The sequence below is a fragment of the Coturnix japonica genome, chromosome 4 (assembly GCF_001577835.2).
Source record: "Coturnix japonica isolate 7356 chromosome 4, Coturnix japonica 2.1, whole genome shotgun sequence".
In the NCBI taxonomy this organism is placed as follows: Eukaryota; Metazoa; Chordata; class Aves; order Galliformes; family Phasianidae; genus Coturnix; species Coturnix japonica.
This window is the reverse complement of record NC_029519.1, coordinates 39,021,317-39,036,008: the sequence shown is the minus strand read 5'-3', so window position 1 is coordinate 39,036,008 and position 14,692 is coordinate 39,021,317. Positions and strand designations below refer to the sequence as shown.

General features: G+C 35.9%; 1 long non-coding RNA gene across 1 annotated transcript in view; it reads right to left on the bottom strand.

Annotated features, from left to right (window-relative positions):
• Positions 1-14,692, bottom strand: part of LOC116653373 — a 36,632-nt gene that overhangs the window by 2,278 nt on the left and 19,662 nt on the right. The window lies entirely within an intron of this gene.

Below are 14,692 nucleotides of genomic sequence, written 5' to 3'. Positions count from 1 at the left end.
CTGCGAAGTTGCTGGGTAGCACAAGCACATGCTGATATATGGGGGTAGTTCTTCCCCAGGTGGAAGGTTTTGAAATTCCCTTCATAAAACAGAAAAAAAATAAAAACATTATTGTAATCTCAGATGCTATTTAGGTAATAGTCGTTTAAAATATCTACTGACATAATGAGCTCAGCCTAAAGCACAGTTACGTCACTCTTTAATTCTTCTGTTAAAAAGCCAAATAGAACACCTCACTTACCTGAAAATCACTGTTTTACTACATTTATGCTTAGCTCTATATAAAGCTACTCTCATTAGGTATGTTCAGTAGGTACAGAAGTAGGAATAAACATATTTTGTAAGTATACTAGAACAGAGTAAGTCCACACAGGACTTTAATTAGGCTGAACTTATTAAAGAAAGAGAATATCAGAAAAATCAGTGGAACCACAAGATGGCTCCCTCTCGCACAAATTGAGGGATTGCATTTTTTTCAAGTGGGCAGACATTAGCGGAACTAATAAGTCACGCACAGACTCCAAACACTAACACTCATTATAAAAAGGAAAATATAAATCAGTAGTTGTGATGCAAATCACCCTTCAGTTTGAAAGTGATACAAATGTTTTGAGGCGGTGTTATCTTAGAAAGAAAAATAGCTAATATGTTAATTTCTTAGGTCCAGAAAACAAGTGTTCCTGTCTAGAGACATACAAAAATGTAATTACGTGTACCTGGACATTATATTTAAATAGTATTTTCAAACAGAAAACACTGCTTTTTTAAACTGTCTGCTGATTGCTAAAGATAATTTTGTTACACAGGAAATGAATGGCTAATCTTCTTTTCAAGCTGTCTTTAAAAAACTAAAGAATATAATAATTTAGATGATTCTCCCAAAACTATTATAGCTAAAAGCTCTTTGGAGTAGCTTACACATGTTAAAGTCAAGTCTCGTTGATATAAAACAGCCTCATTCTGAGAGCTTCTTGTTTAATGGACTAAGTTGATTTCACCTCTACATTAATATTTTTATTTCTTAATAACATCCTGAGAATGCTACCTTGATTTAAAAGTACATCCAACACCACTTTCTGACACAGATTTAAGTGTATTAAAGTGGTTTGTTAATGCCGGTTCCCCTTATTATTTCTCCCCTTGGAGCATCGACATCTTACCCAGCTGCTCCCCTTGTAGTGCATTTATAGTATCTTTCAGACTATAAATTCTCTAATACTTCTATGAGTACTCAAGCTCAGGTTCACACTCTGTCCCCCCCGTAGAGGACAATGTAGACCCAGCTTGACATGAAATTCAGATCTCTTGTATGAAAACTCTGGCAATCACTTGCACTAATTGTCACAAGAAAATGTAAATGCTTCATTATCTTTCCTTGCTTTTCAACCTAAATCTGGAAAAAGTTAAAATTAATAAGTTTGTAGGTATCTGAGGTGACTGGAAAACTTAATTGTTTAAAAGCACCGTCCCCACAGTGTGTCTGATAAGTTTCAAGCCTATATCTAAATCCTGTCATAATTTACAGAATTTACTCCTTCCTATCCTTTTTTTCTTCTGAGGGGCACAGTTGCATTGGGTATCCCAAACAGATTGCTGCACACAATCAATAAGCCCACAGAAAAACAAATATGCTACATTTTCCTGACACTGCTCATAATTTCTCCTGATCTTGAACTAGCTCTTATAGAATCCTATCACCTATTCTGATGCTTAAAAGAGAAGTGTAGATTAATTGCAAGGCAGAGCCAGTATTTGCTTATCTGTGATTTTTTAGATTACTTAACCTTCTTTACAATTAAGGCAGAATACTTCACTTGTAGCAATGAATGCAACATACCCTGTCTGTTTCTTCTGCACATGCAAAACCATCCAAAACAAGATATTGTTTTCATTATAATAGAGTGTTTTCCATTATTTGTTCCATCCATAGTTTTTTTTTAATTAAGTGCCTAATTCAAGAGCCTTTAAGCACACAAGTCCAACCTGCTGAGAGTTTGTTTGCTCCTGTGAGGTTTTACATACTTCAGTAACAATTTTCATATGCATTCATTTTGCAACATCAGAAAAAGTAGATGTTCACATTGAGGTGAGCGCATAAATTCACAAGCTATGTTTACATAATTGTCTTGAAGAAAACAGGGTAAAATGCTATTCTATCACTGATTTTTGTACAAGACTGTCTTACCACAGCATGATCAAATTATTATGAAAGCAAGTGTTAATACTCTTACTCAGCCAAAAGAAAATGATTGTCAGAAGGCTTATTTGCATCTTTCTCACCTCTCCTTGCACATGCTCACCCAGATGTACCATGTCAAACAGAGCTTAGCTGTTCATAAGCACACCAAAATACAGATATTCCACAAGGTTCCCATTGTTTTGTCCACCAAATATTTTTACAGAAATATATGAAAATGTGTCACAAATCCATGATTCTACTGCTTTATTTTCCAAATAGCAGCAAATAATCTCAAACATTTTTAAAATAAGTTCTGCCAGAGGAAAATGCTGGTAGGCTTGCTTTTATCTCGCGTTGAAAAATACAGTAAAGTAGATTATTTTCTCTTGATATATAAACTTCCAGAGAAGAAAAGACATGTTATTACTGTGTGAAACACTTCCAATGTATCTGAGAAGAAAACAAGATGACAGGCCATTTAATATGGCATATTTTTACTCTCATAATCTCAGTACAGTGTGGCTATGTGAGTACTCTGTACTCTCTTAAAATCACCTCTAAGGAAAACAGTCACAAAGAACATAAAAATCTTACATTTTTTCAGAATGTGCATTCCACTGTAACTTATATAAGCCTGAAAAGAAAGATATAGTCCATTTTCCAAATTGTCTAGTCAATAGCTTAATATCGGTGAGTGACAGTATTAGTACTGATGTCACAGTGTTCCGAACACAGTATCCTTCATACCATTTTAGTGGCTGAAGTTTCTATGAATCTGGTTTGAATAAGAATTTGCTGTCAAGTTATTTGGAACTACCCAAACAGACCTTATCCTATGAGTCTGAAGTAAATGAAAAAATGTCTAAGGAAATTGGATCAGACTGACATACCTGCTTATAAAAGGCAATGGTTATACATCTCATTGCAGCTGGAATTTTAATTTTTACTTTACCAAAGGAAATTGAATCACAACCTTTGTCATCATCAGTCCAAAGTTTTCAGTTTGCTTCAAATCTTTAACAAATATTTTGAACTCAATGTGTTAAGCAAGTTATGAGTCTTTAGTGGTGTTTTAGTGCTGCGTGTCTGCAAATTAGTCAGATGTTTTTAAAATATTCTGTTCATAAAAATAACATGTAACAAAATCTAAATCAAATTTGAACATCTGAACCCAACTTGAACATCTGTAACGTATGTTTGCCATCTTGAATCTCTTAATTCTGCTGCAATCCAGTACTGTTCTGTTCAAAGTTTAAATATTTCTACTGATCTCAGCAGTAGCTGGAGAGTGCTTAAGATTCATAAATGTGTAATACCAATAGTTTCAATTACAGTATAATATTTAAAATAGTAGAGTGAGTCTATAAAATACTCTTAAAGATTGTTGTTATGCAGCATCACATCCCTATCCTACTCCACACTTCCTTTTTAAAAAATAAAAATCTGAGGGTAAACGTGGAAAGACTCTGTATACTTTTGTTAGTATTCTTTGCACCAAGACAGAAAATAAATGTCACAGAAGCTCAAACACAGAAACTAGCAGTTAAATCTCCTAGCTTTAGATAACTTACATGATCACCTAAGTGGTCTAGAAAGAGATCGCTTTATTTCTTTTTGTTCATCCTGTTTTTAGAGAAGTCCTGTAACTGTCACAGCTTTACAGCCAGCGCTCTGTCTATCTTGGAGATCAAAACACAGAACTGAGCAAAGCGTACTATCTGAAGTCTTATTGTTACTGAGCTGAGCAGAGGGATTACTTCACATATTTTGCATTTCTGCATATATGGAGTTCTGCTTATACATTTCCCTTTTCATAGCAATAGACCTCTGTTAATTCATGCTCAGAATGTAAGCCATATTAAGCCATATTTTCTTTTCTGCACAAAGACTAGTTAAATCAGTTGTTTTGCTTACTTGAGCAAAACATTTACTCACTTCTACTGTGAAGTGACATGAAAACAGTGTAGTTTGAATATATTCCAAGGAATGAGAGGCCCTTATAAAATTCTTTCCCTAGCTTCAAAAGACTTTTCAAAATGCTCTAAGACTGTATGTGCTGGTAGAGTTGCTCCCATCACGCAAAAGTAATGAAATATCCATGCCACAGCCAAGTTACATATTATTTGCATGCAGTAATAACAGGGCTTTTAAGGAAGAATGAATAAAGATGAAAACACTGTGAGTAAATATTTATTTGATGCTGTTTTTCTTACTGAAAATAAAAAACAGATTTTTTTCATTCTTTCCTTTCCATTCTGACCTAACAAGAGAGCTGTTAGAATACTTTCAGTACATCACAATTGCCTGGAGAATGGGTCTTTCTGTTGCTGAATAGAAAATATTTGTGATAAAATATTCCCCTTGATTCTAAGATGGAATTTTCCAAAGTATTTCAGCTACGGAATTACAACACTTTTGGAGGGAAATAAAAATCTTTAACAGCAGCTGAAACACTTACATGTTTAGATCCTAATCTTAAAGCCAGAGACACACGCAGAGACCCATTTTAAGTGAATCACAAGGGGTCACAGGGGATTAGAGTTCAGTGAAACAATTATTATTTCAAAAATAACTTGATTAAACAACATACGTAAATTCAATTTATTTGTCTTAGAAGTACTAGTGGCTTAATATATATTTAACCTCTGACTACTTTTGATAATTATTTGAGAAATACAGAGTAAACAGATAACTGAAAAAGTGGCTTCTATGGATTAATTGTTCCCTTTCTGTGTTTTGCTGCTGCCAAATCAACTATGTTATTTCTCAAGAAACAGTTCAAGGTCATAGTGAAGCCAAACTAATAGTCTTGTAGCAACTATGCCATTATATAAAAACTGCAAGGAACACTTTTTCAAAACACATTCATCTGTCTCTGAGCCATTCATTTGACTTTTCCTTTTCTCAGCAGATAAACTTACAGCTTGTTATCACAAGTTATTAATGCTACAGCTAATAACTAAGGAAGAAAAATGGCTTCTAAAGAATGCCTTCCAAACATCAAATGACAGAAATCACATATAGGCAGATATACGAATGAGTTATCCCCCAGAGTAACGCCTCCTGGTTTATTATGTTGGCCCCTAATGTTAGGGTAGATGTTAGTGGTAATGCAGTAGAGGTTAAACACTCCCACCAATATCCCATTACATGTCGTTGCCATGTGTCAGATGACAGCAGAGAGGCAGTATGCCAAATAGATAGTGCATCTGAAGCAAAGGTGTGCCATAGAACTCTTCACAAAAAAAGAAACTGTCCCCATTGATACTCGCTGAAATTTGCTGAACTTTTTTGACAACCAAGCAGTGGGTATGAACACAGGCAGTGAGTGGTGCCTTTCAGCAGTGGCAGCACCTGAATATGAAAGGCAAGTCATGTTCTGGACAGCCATACACAGCCAGCTCAGCTGTTTAGATTGACTAATGGTAGTGACTGTGCTGGAAAATAGTATTTCGTGGCTGAAAATTTGCACTATCAAATATTATTGTTGTTCTCTCTGCATCTGTTGTAGCTTTCATGGGAATAATTAGAAAGCATTACTTTGAGAGCAACCTACATATTAGCATAAAGAAAGGTTAGTCTGTCAGAAGGCTCATAAATTTGCTATCACTGTTTGAAGTTGGCACCATCATAACTTATTATGGAAAGAAAATATTATTTCAAACAAACAATGTAGATGTTCAAGCACGTTTTTGTTCCAGCATCAAGACACAGACTCCAGAAGACTAATCTAATTAAATCATGTGGCATGAGTTACAGCAACTTGACAACTCTCTCTCCTCATACATACAAAAAAATCTTGCATACCTTCAAGTGTCACTTCATAAACATTCCTAAACATCGGGAGTACTAAATTACCTTAAAGTCTGAATCTTAGCATAACTATCATATTTCTTTGTATACTTGTAACAGATCTGTCCTGCATGAGCAAATTGTAACACACAATAGATAGAACCCTGGGATAATGTATATTTTGTACCTATAAAAAGTACCCATAACAAGCTTATAAAAAGCTCAGAACTGCTTATTCTTACTAGTGTCTTCAGCTCAAACCTGATGTATTATCTTAAAAAAACAAACAAAAAAATAAAACAATAATGGCAGTTTCATACCACATACAGAAATTACCACTTGATTTCTACAGAACACCAGGCAAAAAAAGAAGCCATCTCATAACCGCATCAGACCTCATACAAATCCATCTGTTTTACTTGTTGGATGAATAGCAGGGATGAGGCTTTGCCCTGTATGCAAGTTTTTATTTATTTCAGTTCTTTCACTTCCCAAAAACTCCATGCTTTACATGAATCATGTCTCTAAATGAAATTACTAAGAATCACATGATCTATATTTGTATACAAGGTTTTAATTTAGTACACTGGCTTCATTTCAGAAATATATGAAATAACACTTAACAAGATAATTACTCTTCATTTTTCCAACCTGGAATGACACTGTGAACATAAACATAGAATCTTGCACAGAAGGGCACTGTTTACTGGACAGTTGGACCCAAGAAAAAGAAATGTAACTGTAGAAAGGTTTAGCATTTTAAACAAACACTTCCATTCTCAAATCATAAAAAACAAACAAACACAGTCTTGCAGTTTAAAAGAAATTCAAGAGAAACTCAGAGTCAAAATAATTTATGTAGAAAGTATAAATCTTTACCACAAAGTTAAAACCAAAATAGGGAAGAACATCCTTATTTTTCTACAAGAGTGATTCACAACACATCAGCATGGAACAACTCAGCATCTGAAATAAAATGAATAATAAAATGTTTTGGTTCTAGATGGAGAATAGGTAAATAGTTTTAAATTATTAGAGAGTTGGATTTTGCACATCTTGTCTTATTTTACAAGCATCTTCCAAGAGCAAACATGAAGCATAGTGGTTGCTTCATGATTCTACCAACAGAGAAACTGAGATAAGCTGGAGATATATGTCAAACTAGAACAAGCAACTTGGCTTGACCATGTTTTACTATCACCAGAACTAAATGACCTTCGCTTTAAAGTCTAGTTTTAAAACACCTTCTGCTCAAGGAACAAACTTCCTTTAATTGAGTATGCAAAGAAAAAGGTTTTATAACTTCACAGGTATATAAAAAAAAAAGCTCTCTATTGCTAACTGCACATGCATAAAAAATGTAACATGTATGTTAACTACTTGAAATCTTTGTTATTCCTATAAGCCTGTGGGAAACCATTATTTAGTCAGAAGCCAAGAATTTAACTTTGTATTACTAGATACTGGAAACATGATGTGGTTGAGCTATGGGCAAGTTACCAATATATGATTGACATAGATGACTACAGAAGATGTCAATTCAATTACACCTTTTCTTTCTGCCCTAGCTGAAGTAGAAGTATCTCACAGGAGTATTCATTTTCTGCATCCACTGCTTTCTCAATGTCACAACAGGGATAGCATGACAAAGTCTCCCCTAGTTATTGTCTTTCATAACAAAAGAGAAAGATAGAAATCATTCACTGTATTACATAGTTATTTCAAAATGCAACATCTGTCAAATATCAGAAAAAAATACAAAATTAATTACAACATGTCCTAGTCACAGCATTTGAAAGTTTGCCATTTACCAAATTTGTTTTAATTTACAGTCCTTGAAAATAAGGAGAAATTCACTGCTTGTTGTTTAGATATTTGTTTCTTCCACTTCTAAAGAGCACCTGAGGCTGTTACCTGCCCTGTAGTGTAATTAGCATTTAAGTTTCCACATAAACTTTACAGCACAATATGAACATATTCTCAAGTACATAAACAAAAGCAAGCCTGAAACAAACAAAAAAGCTAAGAAGCAAAATTAAAAAAACATGTAATGTTCCTAGAATCCTGTTTTAGTTTCTTATGGCTCTTAGTTTTTGTTTCCTTTTGCTTTGTGTGTTTTTGGGTAGTTTTTTTCTTTTTGATTGTTGTTTTTTGTGGGGTTTTGTTTTTTGTTAGTTTCCTTTTTATTTCTTTATACAACAAAAACTTTGGATGGTTTAGTTTATTCTGTTGTTTTTCCTTCTATTTTACATCTAACATTACAGGCCTAGTCTGAAATGAAAAAGTTCAGTGAAGGCAAGATTATTTTTTTTGCCTTTAGGTAAAATAGATTAGGTCTTCAATGTTGTTGTTTTTTTTTAGTATTTATTTACCTGTTGGAAAAACTGCAGTTAGTTGATACTTCATGCATTTTGCTTGTAGTAATTATTCTGAGGTAAAAGCTTATTTAATGAAAGCCAGTTTAAGGTTTTTATAATTATGTTCGGTGGTGGTGGTTGCACAGAAATATTAAGAGGATAAACCCTGATGCATGTTCTGGCAGTAGTCTGAAATTACACTGTTTAGTAAATACTAACAAGTTCTCTTTTCCTTTCCAAGAAGATTTGACATGAAACCACATTAACTTCAGCACTACTTACAAATAAAAAAGTCAGAGGTCAGATCTACAGTAGCATTCTTTTTCAGCTCACAATTGAGTTTGTGAGGCAAATGCCTCAGGTGTAACCAGTTACTACACACTAGTTTGCATTGCAGGAAACTCAGAGTGCCTACACTGGTTTTCTTCTTAGAAGAGATGGAACTGCAGTGCAGGTCTTCATTTTACGCACTACTAAATAAACTAGAGTTGCCATGGAGGTGATTCTCAAACCATCCCACTTTGAGGCTGATGATGGTAATGGATGCCCTGGGTCTGGAGTTGGATCACAGGCCAGTAAGACAGCACCTAAGGTGCAGGATAAGGGAACTCCAATTGGTAAATCAGCCTCAATGGGAGCCCAGCTCAAATGCCTGTACACTAATGCACAGAGCATGGGGAACAAGCAAGAAGAGTTGCAGGAATCAGTCAGGAAGACCAAGCAGATAAAGCCCTCTATAAACACATAAGAGCAGCTTCACATTCACAAAACATGGTCCTCATAGGGGACTTCAACCACCCTGATATCTGTTGGAGGGACAACACAGCAGGGCACCAGAAATCAAAGAGGTTCCTGGAAAGCATTGATGATAACTTCCTTTTGTGGGCTCCTGTATCACTTTGAAGAAGAGGTGCTACATTGAACCTTGTCCTAACAAACAAGGAGAGGCTGGTGAGTAATAGGGAGTAAAGGCCAACCTTGGCTGCACTGACCACAAAATGGTGGGGTTTAAGATCCTTCGGGCTTCAAAAAGGGTGTGCAACAAGCCTGCTACTCTGCACTTCAGGAGAGCAGACCTTGAACTCTTCAGGGAACTGCTTGGCAGAGCGACATGAGATAAAGCCCTGGAATTCTACAAACATTTCAGTGATAAAATAAAGGCCTGGGAAAATGCAGGCCCTCTCCAGAAGGAAAGGGGAAACCTGACCACAAGGAATTACAAGAGAAAGCCCAATGACTTTCTTGCCTCAGTCTTCACCAGCCACAACATGCAAGCAGTAGAAAGTAAAGGTAATAAATGGGAGAAGGCAGATCAGCCTACTGCAAGTGAAGAACAGGTTCAAGAACATCTAAGAACCTGAAGGTGCATAAGTCCACAGAACATGATTAGATTAATCTACATATCCTGAAAGAACTTGTGAATAAAGTTGCTAAGCCACTATCCACCATATTTGAAAGATCAGGTCGATCTGGTGAAGTTCCCAATGACCTGAAAAGGGGAAACAGAACTCCCACTTTCAAGAAGGAAAGAATATATATATATACATAAGATCCAAGCATCTACAGGCCAGTCAGTCTCACCTCTGGCAAGTTCATGGAGCAACTCCTCATGAAGTCTTTAAGGCAAACAGAAAATAAAGGCAAGGTGACAGGTAGTAACCAACATGGCTTTATCAAGGGCAAGTCCTGCCTGACAAATTTGGTGGCCTTTTATTATAGAGTTATCAGTGGAGACATTACTATATCATATAAAAGTTAGATGCAGGTGTGACAAGTTTTGCTCAGCCTTAGAAGTAGCATTCTGAAATTATAAAATTGAATATTTACACTTCTATAAGCATAGAACTAGAATTACATATATAGTAATACTTAAAACAGATTGATAAGGTCAAATTTGATTAAACCTATAATTAGAGTAATGCTAAGCAGAAAAATATTTCCATTATGTCCAGCAAATCTCAGTTTCTTGTATTTTATGAATCAAGACTGAACCTAAAGTCAAGTTTTTCCACAATTCTCCTATAGAATCAGATGCCACATCCTATCAACTCTGGTGTTTTGCATGTAACAGACAGCAATTCCAAACTAAGTTCCTTTAACGCTCGTTTAGGCTTAAGTCATCAGGTCTTTGTCTCTCACGTATCAATATTACAACAACTGGAACAAAAAACTACAATACCTTGAAAACTAACCTATTTAATAGAAGTGTTGAGTATTAACACAGCCAGAACAACCACAAGAAATCTGATCTCATGATTGAAAAGGTCTTTGGAAACCTATAAATATACTAGCAGGGTGCATATATCATTCAGCCACTCTTAGCAAGCTTGATCAGAAGAATAGCCTATTTGCAGGAGGGAGACTCCAGACTGTACCCAGACATCTAGTAAACAAAGGTCAAAGCCAGAATAAACATAACCACAGGCTTACAATTTAGTCATAACTAATAAAAAGTTGCCATTTATCTTAACCCCAGATTATGTAACAGGTCTTAAAATGCTTAAAGTACTCCATTTACTCACTAGCAGATACTCCAGCACAGACTACTTGATGAAAACATACTTATTTTTTCAGATTAAAGAAAAAGAGAAATATTTACAATAGCAAGCTTGTTTAAACTAGGAGCTATCTAGACTATGGAACTCCCAAAAATAGCAAGAAGGTCAATGATATCCAGTTTTTTGAATAATAGCAATAAGGAAATTGTTTCCTAAAAGCAACAATGGAGGTATTACAGATATCCACATAAAAACACCAGGGACATGGTAATTACTGTTCATAGGGAAAAGCAACAGCAGACAATCAGCTCTAAATTACCCAAAAAAGGGTAACACTCACAATGAAGTTAAAGAAAGAAATGTTTTCATACCTGTCTTAGGGATCATGGCTAACAAAATAACCCAAAAAGAGGAATATTCAGGTAGAGATCCTTCCTTTGTGGCAGCCAGCCCTTAAATGAGGCTTAGGGAGGGGTGGAACCAGGTTTCATCCTTCCAGTCACACAGGTGAATTGCTTTCACCTGTTCTCCCAGGGCTGCCTGTGTCTCTTCACTGGGCATTCAATTATTGGTTCAGGCCGTGACTTAGAAATTTCCATACACATGGTCAGAAACAGAGGAAAAAGAAGGCAAAGATCTAATTAGAAAGTATTCATTTCATTCGAATGAAGGTTTAATATGTCGAATAAAAATGAGTCTGGGTAGATGGCAGCTCAGATGAAGACTTCAGCAGTAGTAAATATGAAGATTTCATTGTACAAAAAGACTAACCACAGAGGTTACCCAAGGGAAGAACACTTTGCTGAGACAACAGCTGAATAAAGGATAACTTGGTGGTAGTAATGGAAATATGACAGAGTTGTGCAGCAACTAGAAACAGTGAGACTGCTCCACAGACTCCCTGCAGTGCCTGCTTTTCAATAAGTGGACATAAACCCATAACTTTAACACACTTAAATTCTGATTTTCCTATCATCATTTAAATTATGGTGTGCTCTTTACACATCTCCCTGACATAGTCATCATGTAGTTGGACATGTGAAGACAGCATAGGAGCTTCTTTAATATAAGAACAGAACATTATGACTCCTCATTAAACACAACAAATCTTTCTTGAAACTAAGATAACCTGGTTGTCGTGTTTGCCAATGGGAACAATAACACAGTACTTCAATAGCAGGAAATGGGGCAGGCGTAGTGCTTTGCTGTTGCATTATCATTAACTGCATCTAACAGAGTACTTTACAGAATGGTAAGAACACTGTTAACTTTGCCTCTACCTGAGAATACAAATCAGCAGAACATACAAAAGGGCACACACAAAAAACCCTGCATTGTTAACCTTAAAGAAAACTGAGGCCAGATTACAGAGTAGAGGTGCACAAATTACCATGGCCTGTAGAAAATACTATTTTTTTTACAACACAAATTGTAAGTAGCAAATGACTATGTGCTGCTAAATTTTCTTAGTTAAAGATTTCAAAGCACAGTAACTTGTACTAAGAAGATAATGTATTAATTATAAATCAACAAGTAAATCAATTTATTGCTCTATCAGAAGTAGAGGGTAATTTACCAAGTCAATTATGTAATGATGAAATTTACAATTAGCAACTAAAAAAAGCAGTACACTTTTCTAACAGTAATAACATATATGGTTAGCTCTTGTGAAACCTGAAAATCTCTTCCACATTTTTCTGAGTCCATTTTCTGTTGCACAATTGAATATATCCGGTGGCGCAGTGGTAGGAATGCCACTTGCAACACCAGAGGCCCGGGTTCGAATCCCTCCTGTGGCGCAAGTGGTGGAAGTGCCGCTCTGCTACACAGGAGGCTTGAATCCCAGGGGTTGGACTTGATGATCTCTAAGGTCCCTTCCAACCTGCACGAGACTGTGGTACTGTGATACTGTGATATCCTATAATTATTGTAAAATGTATTTAAAAGACAGGGAATAGCACAGGCTCACACTGAGTCAACCTTCACAGATAGGTAAAACAATGCAGTTTGATGGACTGAGGCCAATGGAATGAAGTTCAACAACTGCTGGGTCTTGCACTTTGGTCGCAACAACCCCATGCAGTGCTACAGGCTTAGGGCAGAGAGACAGAAAAATTGAAAGACTGTACAGATGAAAGACCTGAGGGTGTTGGTCAGTGCTCAGCTGAACACAAAGCAGTAGTGTGCCCAGGTGGCCAAGAAAGCTAATGATATCCTGGTTTGTTCAGAGAGGTTCATGTTGGATATTAGGATAAACTTCTTCTCCAAAACAGGTGCTGGAATGGACTTCCCAGGGATTTGACTGAGTCACCATCCCTGGACATGTTCAAGAAACATGCAGTTTTAGTACAAAGGAACTAGGCAATATTGGTGGTAGGTGAACGCTTGGATTAGACGACCTTGGAGGTCTTTTCCAACCTTAGTGATTCTACGATTCTATGTCTGTGAATAATCTGTAGCTCACATTCAAGCAGATAAATCTGCAAAGTGATAGGGGATTAAATATCTTGAATGACCGTCTTGACAATGATAATCCATAAAATACAGTTCACATGTCAGAGCCAATGTTTCCTGAAACATACGCACAATATAAGCATTTTTACAGCAGAGGACTATGTTCCTAACAAAAACTTATCACTTTTCTGAAAGCTTTTACACAAGCAAGACAGAAAGAATATCTTTTTCTTTTTAGCACATACTGTATTATTTACAAGGTCTTTGGGAATTCACAGGAGTAGAATGTCCAGAAGAATACAGGAGGTATTATGAAATAAATAATCAGTTGTATTGTTTATATGACACAATATGAAGCCCTGTATGAAAATGTTAGGCATGGCATTCACATCCAGTGTGAGTCAGTGATATTTATCAATAGGTATCACCAACAGAAGAAGTATGCCTCAGGCCTAATGGTGAGGACTTCGTTTATCCAAGATATTTTTTTAATGGGAAATGGAAGAGGTAGTGTACTGTGATTCTATCTTTTTAAATCAGTTGTGCATAATCATCTGAAAACTTCCATTTGGGAGAGAGGTCTCACATGAGGCAGAAACTATCTCAGAGTCTGTAAGACTGGAATCTGTACATGTCATTGTCAAACAAAATCTCATTAGAAGAGCTCTAGCTGGAACATTACATTCTTGATCACACTGTATCTCTGACAGTGCAACTGCTATGAAGAGCATTTAAAAGGTATAGAGTACAGTGGATTGTATCCCATGACCCATGAAGCTGAATTACAAAATATGGTGGACTAAACTGGGAGCAAGCAATGACAGCTAAAGTGGGAGTGGACAGAAATCAAAAGCAATCAATGATACCAATCCAAAGCTAGAATCTAAACTAAAATCACAAGAACAGATTCTGTGCCTCTTACTCAGCATTAGAAATCTCTATTAGATTTTTTGTGCTTTCCTTTTGCAATTATTTCTGACAATAAAATAAAGCTATGCAAATAAAACAAGCACTATGGTCCTATTATGATATGTGCTGTGTTTGGTACAATTTGTATATATTCTAGTATTTATTGGTTTAGGTCATATTGTCTCAAAGTTTTTTTGTTTATTTGATAAAACATGAATTTTACATTTATAATATATTTGTTCAGATTGGACTTATATTGTGCCTCTTAATAGGGAAAAATCAAAAGACAGTTTTACTTTATTTCTCTAGTGTTTTTTGTTTATGTAAAATGTTCAGGGTTGGAGTCAGGAAAGCCAAGACACAGATGGAATTGAACTTGGCGAGGGATGCGAAAAAAAACAAGGAGGGATTCTTCAGATGTATTGGGCAGAAGAGACAAGCAAAGGAGAGTGTATCCCCCGCTGATAAACAAATAAAAAGGAGATCTGGCCTTCTCAGATGTG